The following is a 12,785-nucleotide window of genomic DNA, read 5'->3' as shown; positions in this document are numbered from 1 at the left end:
CCACAACCCCAAAGCAAAACACACACTACTATATAGGACTCCCAATCAAAGGCAACTCAACACACCTGCCTTCAATTGGGAGTCCAACCTCAATTAACTAAACACATGACACAAAAACATCTCTGCCACGTCCTGACCAAAACCAATACAATTACGCCCTCTGCTGGTCAGGACGTGACAAGAATATTGGGAAGAGAGTCTGCCCAAAGCAGACTAGGTCAGGGGAACCCCTGGCACTTCAGTCATGTTATACTGCTAGAAGATTATAAAAAATGAAGATGGAAAGCAATCTAAGTGGACCGGTCCATGCAAAATGAACTGGCCCACTCACATGGATGTACCAAACTCACTAAAAGTGGCAGTAATAAAGCCTCACTTGAAAGACAAACCTTGACCCGGAAAATGTAAAAAAAACTATTGGCCTATATCAAATCTCCCATTCCTTTCAAATGTTTGAAAAAGCTGTTGCGCAGCAACTCACTGCATTCCTGAAGACAAATAATGTATACGAAATGCTTCAGTCTGATTTTAGACCCCATCATAGCACTGAGACTGCACTTGTGAAGATGGCAAATTACCTTTTAATGGCATAAGACCAAGGCTCTACATCTGTCCTCGTGCTCCTAGACCTTAGTGCTGCTTTTGACACCATCGATCACCACATTCTTTTGGAGCGATTACACGGACAAGTTCTAGCCTGGTTTGATCTTATCTGTCAGAAACAAATCACTGATGGTTAATCCTCTGTCAAATCAATTGTAAGTTTCGGCGTTCCTCAAGGTTCCGTTTTAGGACCACTATTGTTTTCACTATATATTGTACCTCTTGGTGATGTCATTCAGAAACACAATGTCAACTTTCACTGCTATGTCGGACGACACACAGCTGTACGTTTCGATGAAACATGGAGAAGCCCCAAAATTGCCTTACCTGGAAGCCTGTGTTTTAGACATAAGGAAGTGGAAGGCAGCAAATGTTTTACTTTTAAACTCAGACAAAACAGAGAGAGAGATCTGCTGTTGGTTCTTACAATTAATCTTGATGATTGTACAGTCATCTCAAATAAAACTGTGAATGACCTCTTTTGACAAACATATCAAAATATTTCAAGGACAGCTTTTTTTCCATTTTCGTAACATAGCAAAAATCTGAAATGTTTTGTCCAAAAATTATGCAGAAAAGCTATTCCATGCTTTGTCACTTCTAGATTAGACTACTGCAATGCTCTACTATCTGGCTACCTGGATAAAGCACTAAATAAACTTCAGTTAGTGCTAAACACGGCAGAATCTTCACTAGAACCCAAACATTTTATCATATTACTCCAGTGCAAGCCTCCCTACACTGGCTTCCTGTTAAGGCTAGGGCTGATTTCAAGGTTTTACTGCTAATCTACAAAGTATTACATGGGCTTGGTCCTACCTAGCTCTCCGATTTGGTCCTGCCGTACATACAGTTGAAGTCGGAAGTTAACATACACTTAGGTTAGAGTCATTAAAACTCGTTTTTCAACCACTCCACAAATGTTTTGTTAACAAACTATAGTTTTGGCAAGTCGGTTAGGACATCTACTTTGTGCAAGACACAAGTAATTTTTCCAACAATTGTTTACAGATTATTTCACTTACAATTCACTGTATCACAATTCCAGTGGATCAGAAGTTTATATACCGTAAATTCCGGACAACAAGCCGCAACTTTTTTTCCCAGTCCTTGAACCTCGCGGATTAAACAATGACGCGGCTAATATATGGATTTTTCCCGCTTTCAATTTTGTTTTCTCCAAAAAAAACACATTCTGTGACGTGCTCAGTTTTTTGGCGGCATGAAGCTTTCATTAGACCAATGAAATTGCCGAACGGGTTAAGGTCAAACAACTTTTTTGTTTACTATTTAGATTAAATCGAGCGCTCTCAAACTTCCCATCATTCTGATTATGGTAGTCATTTTGTCACACTCATCATGGCAAAGACACGGAGAAATGCATATGATGCAGCTTTCAAGTTGAAGGCGATTGATCTGGCTGTTGGAAAAGGAAATAGAGCTGCTGCACGGGAGCTTGGTCTTAATGAGTCGATGATAAGACGTTGGAAACAGCAGCGTGAGGAATTGACTCAGTGCAAAAAGACAACTAAAGCTTACTGCTAATTTTTTATTTTTTGTTACAAGCCGTGTTTCGTTAAAGCCTATTTATTTTTGTTACAAGCCGTGTTTCGTTAAAGCCTATTTATTTTTGATACAAGCCGTGTTTCGTTAAAGCCTGTGTAAAGTTCATTTGTTTCAATGTACCGGTAGGCACCTGCGGCTTATAGACATGTACGGCTTATTTATGTTCAAAATAATATTTTTTTTTAATTCAGTGGGTGCGGCTTATATTCAGGTGCGCTTAATAGTCCGGAAATTACAGTACACTAAGTTGACTGTGCCTTTAATAAAAAGCTTGGAAAATTCCAGAAAATTATGTCATGGCTTTAGAAGCTTCTGATAGGCTAATTGACATCATTTGAGTCAATTGGAGGTGTACCTGTGGATGTATTTCAAGGCCTACCGTCAAACTCAGTGCCTCTTTGCTTGACATCATGGGAAAATCAAAAGAAATCAGCCAAGACCTTAGAAAAAAATTGTAGACCTCCACAAGTCTGGTTCGTCCTTGGGAGCAATTTCCAAACGCATGAAGGTACCACGCTCATCTGTACAAACAATTGTACGCAAGTATAAACACCATGGGACCACGCAGCCGTCATACCGCTTAGAAGGAGACGCGTGTGTGAAAAGTGCAAATCAATCCCAGAACAACAGAAAAGGCCCTTGAGAAGATGCTGGAGGAAACAGGTACAAAAGTATCTATAGCCACAGTAAAACGAGTCCTATATCGACATAACTTGAAAGGCCGCTCAGCAAGGAAGAAGCCACTGCTCCAAAACCACCATAAAAAAGCCAGACTACGGTTTGCAACTGCACATGGGGACAAAGATCGTACTTTTTGGAGAAATGTCCTCTAGTCTGATGAAACAAAAATAGAACTGTTTGGCCATAATGACCATCGTTATGTTTGGAAGAACAAGGGCGAGGCTTGCAAGGCAAGAACACCATCCCAACCGTGAAGCATGGGGGTGGCAGCATCATGTTGAGGGGGTGCTTTGCTGCAGGAGGGACTGGTGCACTTCACAAAATAGATGGCATCATGAAGGAGAATTATGTGGATATATTAAAGCAACATCTCACAACATCAGTCAGGAAGTTAAAGCTTGGTCGCAAATGGGTCTTCCAAATGGACAATGACCCCCAAGCATACTTCCAAAGTTATGGAAAAATGGCTTAAGGGCAACAAAGTGGCCAGTATTGGAGTGGCCATCACAAAGCCCAGACCTCAATCCCATAGAACATTTGTGGGCAGAACTGAAAAAGCGTGTGCGAGCAAGGAGGCCTACAAATCTGACTCAGTTACACTAGCTCTGTCAGGAGGAATGGGCCAAAATTCACCCAACTTTCTGTTGTAGCCTTGTGGAAGGCTACCCAAAACGTTTGACCCAAGTTAAACAATTTAAAGGCAATGCTACCAAATACTAATTGAGTGTATGTAAACTTCTGACCCACTGGGAATGTGATGAAAGAAATAAAAGCTGAAATAAATCATTGTCTCTACTATTTATCTTACATTTGACATTCTTAAAATAAAAGTGGTGATCCTAACTGACCTAAAACAGGGAATTTTTACTAGGATTAAATGTCAGGAATTGTGAAACTGATTTACAATGTATTTGGCTAAGGTGTATGTAAACTTCCGACTTCAACTGTACCTACATGTATGCTACGGTCACAAGACACAGGCCTCCTTATTGTCCCAAGAATTTCTAAGCAAACAGTTGGAGGCAGGGCTTTATCCTATAGAGCTCTATTTTTATGGAATGGACTGCCTATCCATGTGAGAGACGCAGACTCAGTCTCAACCTTTAAGTCTTTACTGAAGACTCATCTCTTCAGTAGGTCCTATGATTGAGTGTAGTCTAGCCCAGGTTTGCGTAGGTGAATGGCAAGGCACTGGAGCGACGAACCGCCGTTGCTGTCTCTGCCTGGCCAGCTCCCGTCTTTCCACTGGGATTCTCTGCCTCTGACCCTATTATGGGGACTGAGTCACTGGCTTACTAGTGCTCTTCCATGATGTCCCTGGGAGGGGTGCGTCACTTGAGTGGGTTAAGTCACAGACATGATCTTCCTGTCCGGTTTTGTGCCCCCTCTGGCTCGTCCGGTGGAGGAGATCTTCGTGGACTATACTCAGCCTCGTCTTAGAGTAGTAAGTTAGTGGTCTGTTGATATCCCTCTAGTTGTGTGGGGGCTGTGCTTGGGGTTATATCCTGCTTGGTTGGCCCTGTCCGGGTGTATCGTCGGACGGGGCCACATTGTCCCCCGACCCACCAGTCTCAGTCTCATGCTGCAAAAGTCTATGTGCCGGGGGCTGGGGTCAGTCTGTAATATCTGGTGTCCTGTGTGAATTTAAGTATGCTCCCTCTAATTCTCTCTCTCCCCTCCCGGAGGAGCCGAACCCTAGTATCATGCCTCATGACTACCTGGCCTGATAACTCCTGGCTGTCCCCAGTCCACCTGGTCATGCAGTTGCTCCAGTTTTAACTGTTCTGCCTGCGGCTATGGAACCCTGACCTGTTCACCGGACGGGCTACCTTGTTCCGAACCTGCTGTTTTCGACTCTCTCTCTCTCTCTACCGCACCTGCTGTCTCTACCTCTGAATGCTCGGCTATGAAGTGCCAACTGACATTTACTCCTGGGGTACTGACCTGACCCTCTACAACCACTGTGATTATTATTTGACCCTGCTGGTCATCTATGAACCTTTGATCTTCAAGATGTTCAATCAGGCCTTAATGGCCATGTACTCTTATCTCCACCCGGCACAGCCAGAAGAGGACTGGCCACCTGTCAGAGCCTGGTTCCTCTCTAGGTTTCTTCCTAGGTTCCAGCCATTCTAGGGAGTTTTTCCTTGTCACTGTGCTTCTACATCTGCATTGCTTGCTGTTTGAGGTTTAAGGCTGGGTTTCTGTATAGCACTTTCTGACATCTGCTGATGTAAAAAAAGCTTCATAAATAAATGTGATTGATTGATCTAGCATGGTGTTTTCGAGATGAAATAAGACAGGTAACAAGCTGCCTTTAGGAGCACTCCCTTTAAGAGTGTGCTCCTAATCTCAGCTCGTTACCTGTATAAAAGACACCTGGGAGCCAGAAATCTTTCTGATTGAGAGGGGGTCAAACACTTATTTCCCTCATTAAAATGCAAATCATTTTATAACATTTTTTACATGCGTTTTTCTGGATTTTTTTGTTGTTATTCTGTCTCTCACTGTTCAAATAAACCTACTATTAAAATTATAGACTGATCATTTCTTTGTAAATGGGCAAATGAACAAAATCAGCAGGGGATCAAATACTTTTTTCCCCCACTGTAGACATGGAATCACTAGTCACTTTAATAATGTTAACAGACTGCTTTACCCAATTCATATGTACAGTTCAAAAAGTATTCAGACCTTTCCTTTTTCCACATGAAAAGAAAAATTCCAGTGCCCCTGTGACAACAATTTTGGACCCCCTTGTGGCCCCCCTAAATGTGGAGTATGAAATCATTTTTACATAACTAATTTTTGCTATGTTCTTTTTTTTTTTACATCGGTTATTAGACAGTGGCAACGATGATGATTGTGAACATGGTCTTTTGCCTGCTAATGCCTGCAATGCAGTGAAGAAAACGATATGACAACAATAACGTCTAATGTAACTGAACCCTCTAACAGTACAACTGGCCCCAGCTTGGCCCCCCCAGTTGAAATGTTCTAGAACCGCCACTGCTTTCTGCTACTAAGATCAGTAAACTGTAGACTAAACTGACAACGGAGTGAAGAGCAGAAATTCCAACTAGCAAGCAAGTCGCAGCAATGAAGATTTGTGTGTGGTGCGCGTTCACGCGAAGGGGGTGGGGGATTTTCGGCACAACACCGGTTTTCGGTTCAGGTATGTGAGATGTAATGTACACCCCAATTAGACTGATCGAAATCCTCAATATTTCGGTTAATGATTTTCAATTTGGGCGTCATTATTTCTATATAGCCTACACTTACTCTTTCAGAACTACTAACGCGAGTGGGACGGTAGGCTTCGTGACAATGACAAGAGCAGCTGCGCTAAGATTTACCATTGCGTTAGGTTTGTTAAAACAGAGCCCCTTACCTTTAATGGTCTTCCACATCAGATGTGTATTCCATTTTTATTTGTATTTTTATTTAACCAGGAAAGTCAGTAGCTGGTAAAACATTTTTTGCTGCTTTATATCTGCATCAATGTATGACAGTCATAAAAAACAACTATCCCTTCATAAAACAATATCTAAACCACCATCATCCGAGGACAAGAAGTCTGACCGAAACACTTTTCCTCAGATGCTTCTGGAATGTTCATGGGTGCAGTCCAAACACTTAAAAGACACCATATCCCCTCAGCCCTCAAATGAAGTGGACACTTCTGATGACTTCAGGGCAAGGGAGGAATGATTTTTAAATGGACCGTCCTTACCCGGAAATTCGTAACTCGTTCATCCCGCAATGATTTTGTTTGCTGCTACCGGTAGCTTGTGGGTGCTTTATATGCGCTACAGTCAATTACGATTGCATATCTACTTACATTAAATATATCATTATTAATATACGAATACTGTATGATAGCTAGTAAATGAATTAGCTAAATAACGTTAGAATGCCTAGCTGGAACTTCTGAAGAAAGAAAATGTTTTATTTCTACAATTTGCAAAAGATAACCAAACAAACACATAATTACTTTTACGAGACGTGTTTGTGCCGTCCTATGCATTAGTAGCACCATTTCTAACTTATTTACATTCGTTTTAACTTTACATATGTTGACTCCATGTTGAAGTTTACATTTTTGGCTGACTTTTCTTAGCGGATGTACAATCGTCGCAAATTGAATTATGGGGAGTTTCAGGCCCCGAAGTGAACATAATTGTACACTCGCAAACTCGACTAAAAACGAGGGCTGAGGGGCTTACGTTGCAAACTTCCCTTGCTTGGCTAATCATTTGAACCGCCCGCCAAGATGGCGACGGGCATACCAGACGAGGGTGTGTTGTTTATGAGTTTGAACAACATTTACGTCATTTAGCAGACGCTCTTATCCAGAGCGACTTACAAATTGTTAACACAAACCATATTTCATCTCGGCAAGGCCAAACAAGAGGAAATGACTGATTTTAGAATTTCTCGTTGAAAACCAAAACGAAAGTTGGGTATCAACTCGTTCTCGTTTATGGTTTCCAAATCTAGTAACAGATAACAAATAAAGATAAAATTGATAAAAAAAAAATTTTTTCTTTTCATACCTGGAAGTACACGCACCCTAATATAATATTCACGGTGCATAGCGGGTGTATTTACAGTCTGAGTTGAGCTGCAGTGTAAGCAGCACAGATAAATTATTAGACATTTGTGTGACAGGAAGATAAAATTAGTAATGTTAGCTAAGATGCTTAACTTATCATGCCAATAGAACAAACTCCACAACAAATTAACAAAGTTGGTGTGTGCCCGCAGGAGAAGGAACACAGTACTGTATCTGAGATGATCATCATGAACTTCATCATGAACTTCATACATCAGCCAATACATTAAGTTTAAAATCAGCCTTTTTATTGGTGTGGGTATAATTCACAAACCTCCTTTTCTGCTAACTGAAAGGCAGATGTAGTAAAGGCATACTGGTGAGGATACTAAATGAATTGCTACGACAATTGGCATACCTTTCAGGGCTGCTGATGATCAATGATAGAGAAAGTCTGATATTACTTAATTACTGATTTCCCCCCACACTTCTCTCATTCACAGAACCATTCGCTCAGTCCAGTCACTCAGCCCTGTCTAGAAGCTCTCAAGGTCCTTCATTACTTCCTCCTACAACACCCTGATGAGAAGCAAAAAGCCTGGCACCATGACTGTAAGTTTGCATATCTCTCTAACCCTGCTGTACCCTACTGTGCTATGACAATCTGACTCTAGAACAGTATTACACAATTTAAGTGGAATGCTCAACAGTGATTATTGATCTCTCTCTCTCTGCCATCCTCACAGTTCACACTCAGATGGTATTGTAGGCTGATTGATGGCACTGTTTGAGGGACAACTGGACAGAACATATCAGAATGCTTGGACCTCAGCTGAAACCCTCCTCCCCTTCCCTATCGTTCAAGGAAAGCCCCTTCTTTACACTTCCTGTTTGGAATGATGCTTTCAAGGTATGTCACTTTCTCATGTTGTGTGGTATTACCTATAGTTTACTCTTTACTTGTTAGAATACTGTATTTTTATTTTGTACCTTTATTTAACTAGGCAAGTCAATTAAGAATAAATACAATGACGGCTTACCAAAAGGCAAAAGGCCTCCTGTTGGGACGGGCTGGGATTAAACATTTAAACTAAAATAAAAAATATAGGACCAAACACATATCACGACAAGAGAGACACCACAACACTACATAAAGAGAGACCTAAGACAACAATACAGCATGGTAGCAGCGCAACAGGACAACATGGTAGACACACAACATGGCAGTAGGACAACATGGTAGCAGCACAAAACATGGTACAAACATTGTTGGGCACAGACAACAGCACAAAGGGCAAGAAGGTATAGACGACAATACATCACATGAAGCAGCCACAACTGTCAGTAAGAGTGTCCATGATTGTGTCTTTGAATGAATAGATGGAGATAAAACTGTCCAGTTTAGTGTTTGTTGCAGCTCGTTCCAGTTGCTAGCTGCAGCGAACTGAAAGGAGGAGGGACCCAGGGATGTGTGTGCTTTGGGGACCTTTAACAGAATGTGGCTGGCAGAACGGGTGTTGTATGTTGAGGATGAGAGCTGCAGTAGATATCTCAGATAGGGGGGAGTGAGGCCTAAGAGGGTTTTATAAATAAGCATCAACCAGTGGGTCTTACGAGGGGTATACAGAGATGCCCAGTTTAGAGGATTATAGAGTGCAGTGATGTGTCCTATAAGGAGCATTGGTGGCAAAATGGTAAAGAACATCTAGCCGCTTGAGAGCACCCTTACCTGCCGATCTATAGATTATGTCTCCGTAATCTAGCATGGGTAGGATGGTCATCTGAATCAGGGTTAGTTTGGCAGCTGGGGTGAAAGAGGAGCGATTATCATAAATCTAGACTTGTTTCCTCTAACTTTGGCCTGCAGCTTTGATATGGGCTGAGAGAAGGACAGTGTACTGTCTAGCCATACTCCCAAGTACTTGTATGAGGTGACTACCTCAAGCTCTAAACCCTCAGAGGTAGTAATCACACCTGTGGGGAGAGGGGCATTCTTCTTACCAAACCACATGACCTTTGTTTTGGAGGTGTTCAGAGCAAGGTTAAGGGCAGAGAAAGCTTGTTGGACACTAAGAAAGCTTTGTTGTTGAGCGTTTAACACAAAATCCGGGGAGGGGCCAGCTGAGTATAAGACTGTATCATCTGCATATAAATGGATGAGAGAGCTTCCTACTGCCAGAGCAATGTTGTGTCCCTTTCAAATAATTGTAATGACCCCCTCCACTGCCACATGCTCTCTCTTTCTCTCCAGGATACATTATGGGGAAGTTGCTTTGCCGTTGGTACCAATCCCACACTGCCAGGCTGTCGGACAACATCAATGAATTTATCCCCCTCATCCTAAACTTTTTGCTACCTCTTGTTCAACTGCTCTTTGATTAGATTGGTTTAATTAAATGTTTACATTCGCTTCAAGTGTGCTTTTTTACTGAATGTTGACACATTTGTGGAGTTCGACATTTCAAAGGGTAACTTGAATCATAAAGAACATTTTCCAGTTGGTTTTGGTTCAGTAAAACACCAATCCCAGTCCTAATTTTTACAATGTGCACCAATGTGGTATATCTGGTATTATTTGTAGTAAATCTCGCTTATTTGTGCCTCTGGTCTGGAAACTCAGTCATATTTTTAGACCTATTTTCAACTTCAGTATCCAAAATGTTCTCGCTGCTGCCAAAGGATGGAATACAAAGCCGGCTTTGTATTCATGTTACCTGATGAAATTGCTGTACAATATGATCTTGTTGCCATCTGATGCACATTCAGATGTCATAAATCAGCACTGCAGAGCTCTCCCTGTCCTCTGCCGTGACTTGATTGTATTACTGTTGATGATATCTGGAAATGTGCATCTACATCCTGGCCCCAATTCTGACTTGTGCTCTGATATCTGCTTCACTGATTTCTGCTCTCGTAAAAGCCTGGTTTTCTGCATGTTAACACTAGAAGCTTATTACCTAAAATGGATCAATTGAAATTGTGGGTTCACAGCTCCAATCCAGATGTGTTGGTCATTACTGAGACGTGGTTAAGGAAGAGTGTTTTGAATACTGATATTAACCTTTCTGGTCATAACTTTTTTCGTCAAGACAGATCTTCCAAAGTTGGGGGAGTGGTAATCTTTACCAAGGATCACCTTCAGTGCGCGGTTGTCTCCACCCAGTCTGTCACCAAACAATTTGATTTGCTGGTTTTAAGCATTCAACTTTCAAATAGCTCTTTGTTGACTGTTGCTGGGTGCTACCGTTCTCCATCAGCCGCGGCCTGTACCCTACCTGCCCTAAGCTCTCTCCTGGCCCCTTACACTAAGTCTGAATTTGTCCTGCTGGTGACTTAAACTGGGACATGCTTAAAACCTCCCTGGGGTATGCGGGATGCTTGCGGGACACACTATTCAACAGCCAGTGAAATAGCAGGGCGCCAAATTCAAAACAACAAAAATCTCATAATTCAAATTTCTCAAACATACAACTATTATATCCCATTTTAAAGATACACTTCTCGTTAATCCAACCACATTGTCCGATTTCAAAAAGGTTTTACGGCGAAAGCATAACATTAGATTATGTTAGGACAGCGCCTAGACAAGAAAAAACACACAGACATTTTCCAAGCAAGGAGAGGCGTCACAAAAACCAGAAATACAGCTAAAATTAATCACTAATCTTTGATGATCTTCATCAGATGGCACTCATAGGACTTCATGTTACACAATACATGTATGTTTTGCTCGATAAAGTTCATATTTATATCCAAAAACCCCATTTTACATTGGCGTGTAATGTTCAGAAATGTTTTGACTCCAAAAACTTCCGGTGAATGAGCACATCAATTTACAGAAATACTCATCATAAACATTGATAAAATATTCAACTGTTATTCAAAGAATTATAGATACACTTCTCCTTAATGCAACCGCTGTGTCAGATTTCAAAAAAGCTTTACAGCGAAAGCACACTTTGCAATAATCTGAGTACGGCGCTCAGTCACAAAACCAAACCCACCATTTTGTGGAGTCAACAAAACTCAGAAATAGCATTATAAATATTCACTTACCTTTGATGATCTTCATCGGAATGCACTCCCAGGAATCCCAGTTCCATAATAAATGTTCATTTGTTTCGATAAAGTCCATCCTTTATGTCCAAATACCTCCATTTTATTCACGCGTTCAGTCGAGTAATCCAAATCCACTGTGCTCTCGCTGTGAGTTCAGACAAAAAGTCAAAAAAGTTATATTACAGTTTGTAGAAATATGTCAAACAATGTATAGAATCAATCTTTAAGATGTTTTTATCATAAATCTTCCATAATATTCCAACCGGACGATTCCTTTGTCTTCAAAAAGAAAAGGAACACAGCTAACTCTCACAGGAGCGCGCACCACTGAGCTCATGTAATTTTCTCAGTCATCTGATTCCAATGGCTCTTATTCTCTCCCCATTCACAGTAGAAGCATGAAACATCGTTCTAAAAACTGTTGACATCTAGTGGAAGCCTTAGGAAGTGCAAAATGACCCCACAGACACTGTATATTGGATAGGGAATCACTTGAAAAACTACAACCTCAGATTTCCACACTTCCTGGTTGGATTTCTTCTCAGGTTTTTGCCTGCCATATGAGTTCTGTTATACTCACAGACATCATTCAAACAGTTTTAGAAACTTCAGAGTGTTTTCTATCCAAATCTACTAATAATATGCATATCTTAGCTTCTGGGACTGAGTAGCAGGCAGTTTACTCTGGGCACCTTCTTCATCCAGATGTCAAAATACTGCCCCCTACCCCGATGAAGTTAAACCACCTGACCAAGTCCTAAAGCAATGGGACTCCCTAAATCTTTCTCAGATTATTACTAATCCCACAGGTATGACTCCAAACACCCAGAAAAGGCTACTCTCCACGATGTTATCCTCACAAATAATCCTGATAGGTATCAGTCTGGTGTTTTCTGTAGTGACCTTAGTGATCACTGTTTTACAGCCTGTGTTCGTAATGGCTGGTCAGTGAAATGACCTGTCCTGATTTGTCATAGACGCTTGCTAAAAAACTTTAATGAGCAAGCCTTCCTTCATGAACTGGCCTCTGTAAAATGTTATAGAATCAGCTTGATCCCCTCTGTCGAAGACGCTTGGACCTTTTTTGATATTTTCAGTGGTATTGTTAACAAACATGCCCCAATGCCCCAATAAAGAAAATGAGAATTAAAAACAGGTTCAGCCCCTGGTTCGACCGTGATCTTGGAGAGTTACTTCACCTCAAGAATTGCATTTGGCGAAAGGCTTGGCACACGGATACTCAGGCTGACTGCCTATCGTTCAGGAAAATAAGAAATAAGTGCACTTAGGCTTTCCGGAAGGCCAAAGTTAGTTACTTTTT

General features: G+C 41.3%; 1 protein-coding gene and 1 long non-coding RNA gene across 2 annotated transcripts in view; one reads left to right on the top strand and one right to left on the bottom strand.

Annotated features, from left to right (window-relative positions):
* Positions 1–6,625, bottom strand: part of lrrc4bb (leucine rich repeat containing 4Bb) — a 42,195-nt gene extending 35,570 nt beyond the window's left edge. Inside the window, exon 1 of the mRNA XM_014158840.2 lies at positions 6,242–6,625. The gene's annotated coding sequence lies outside the window, so the exon portion shown is untranslated. The remainder of the gene's footprint in view (positions 1–6,241) is intronic.
* On the top strand, positions 5,875–9,815 carry LOC106579181 (uncharacterized). The gene is made up of 4 exons (XR_001322604.3): positions 5,875–6,025; positions 7,909–8,017; positions 8,152–8,315; positions 9,657–9,815. It is a non-coding gene; the product is annotated as an uncharacterized LOC106579181 (long non-coding RNA).
* The last annotated feature ends 2,970 nt before the right edge of the window (positions 9,816–12,785 follow it).

Source organism: Salmo salar, chromosome 19, assembly GCF_965601325.2.
Source record: "Salmo salar chromosome 19, fSalSal1, whole genome shotgun sequence".
NCBI lineage: Eukaryota > Metazoa > Chordata > Actinopteri > Salmoniformes > Salmonidae > Salmo > Salmo salar.
This window is presented reverse-complemented; position numbering and strand designations above follow the sequence as displayed.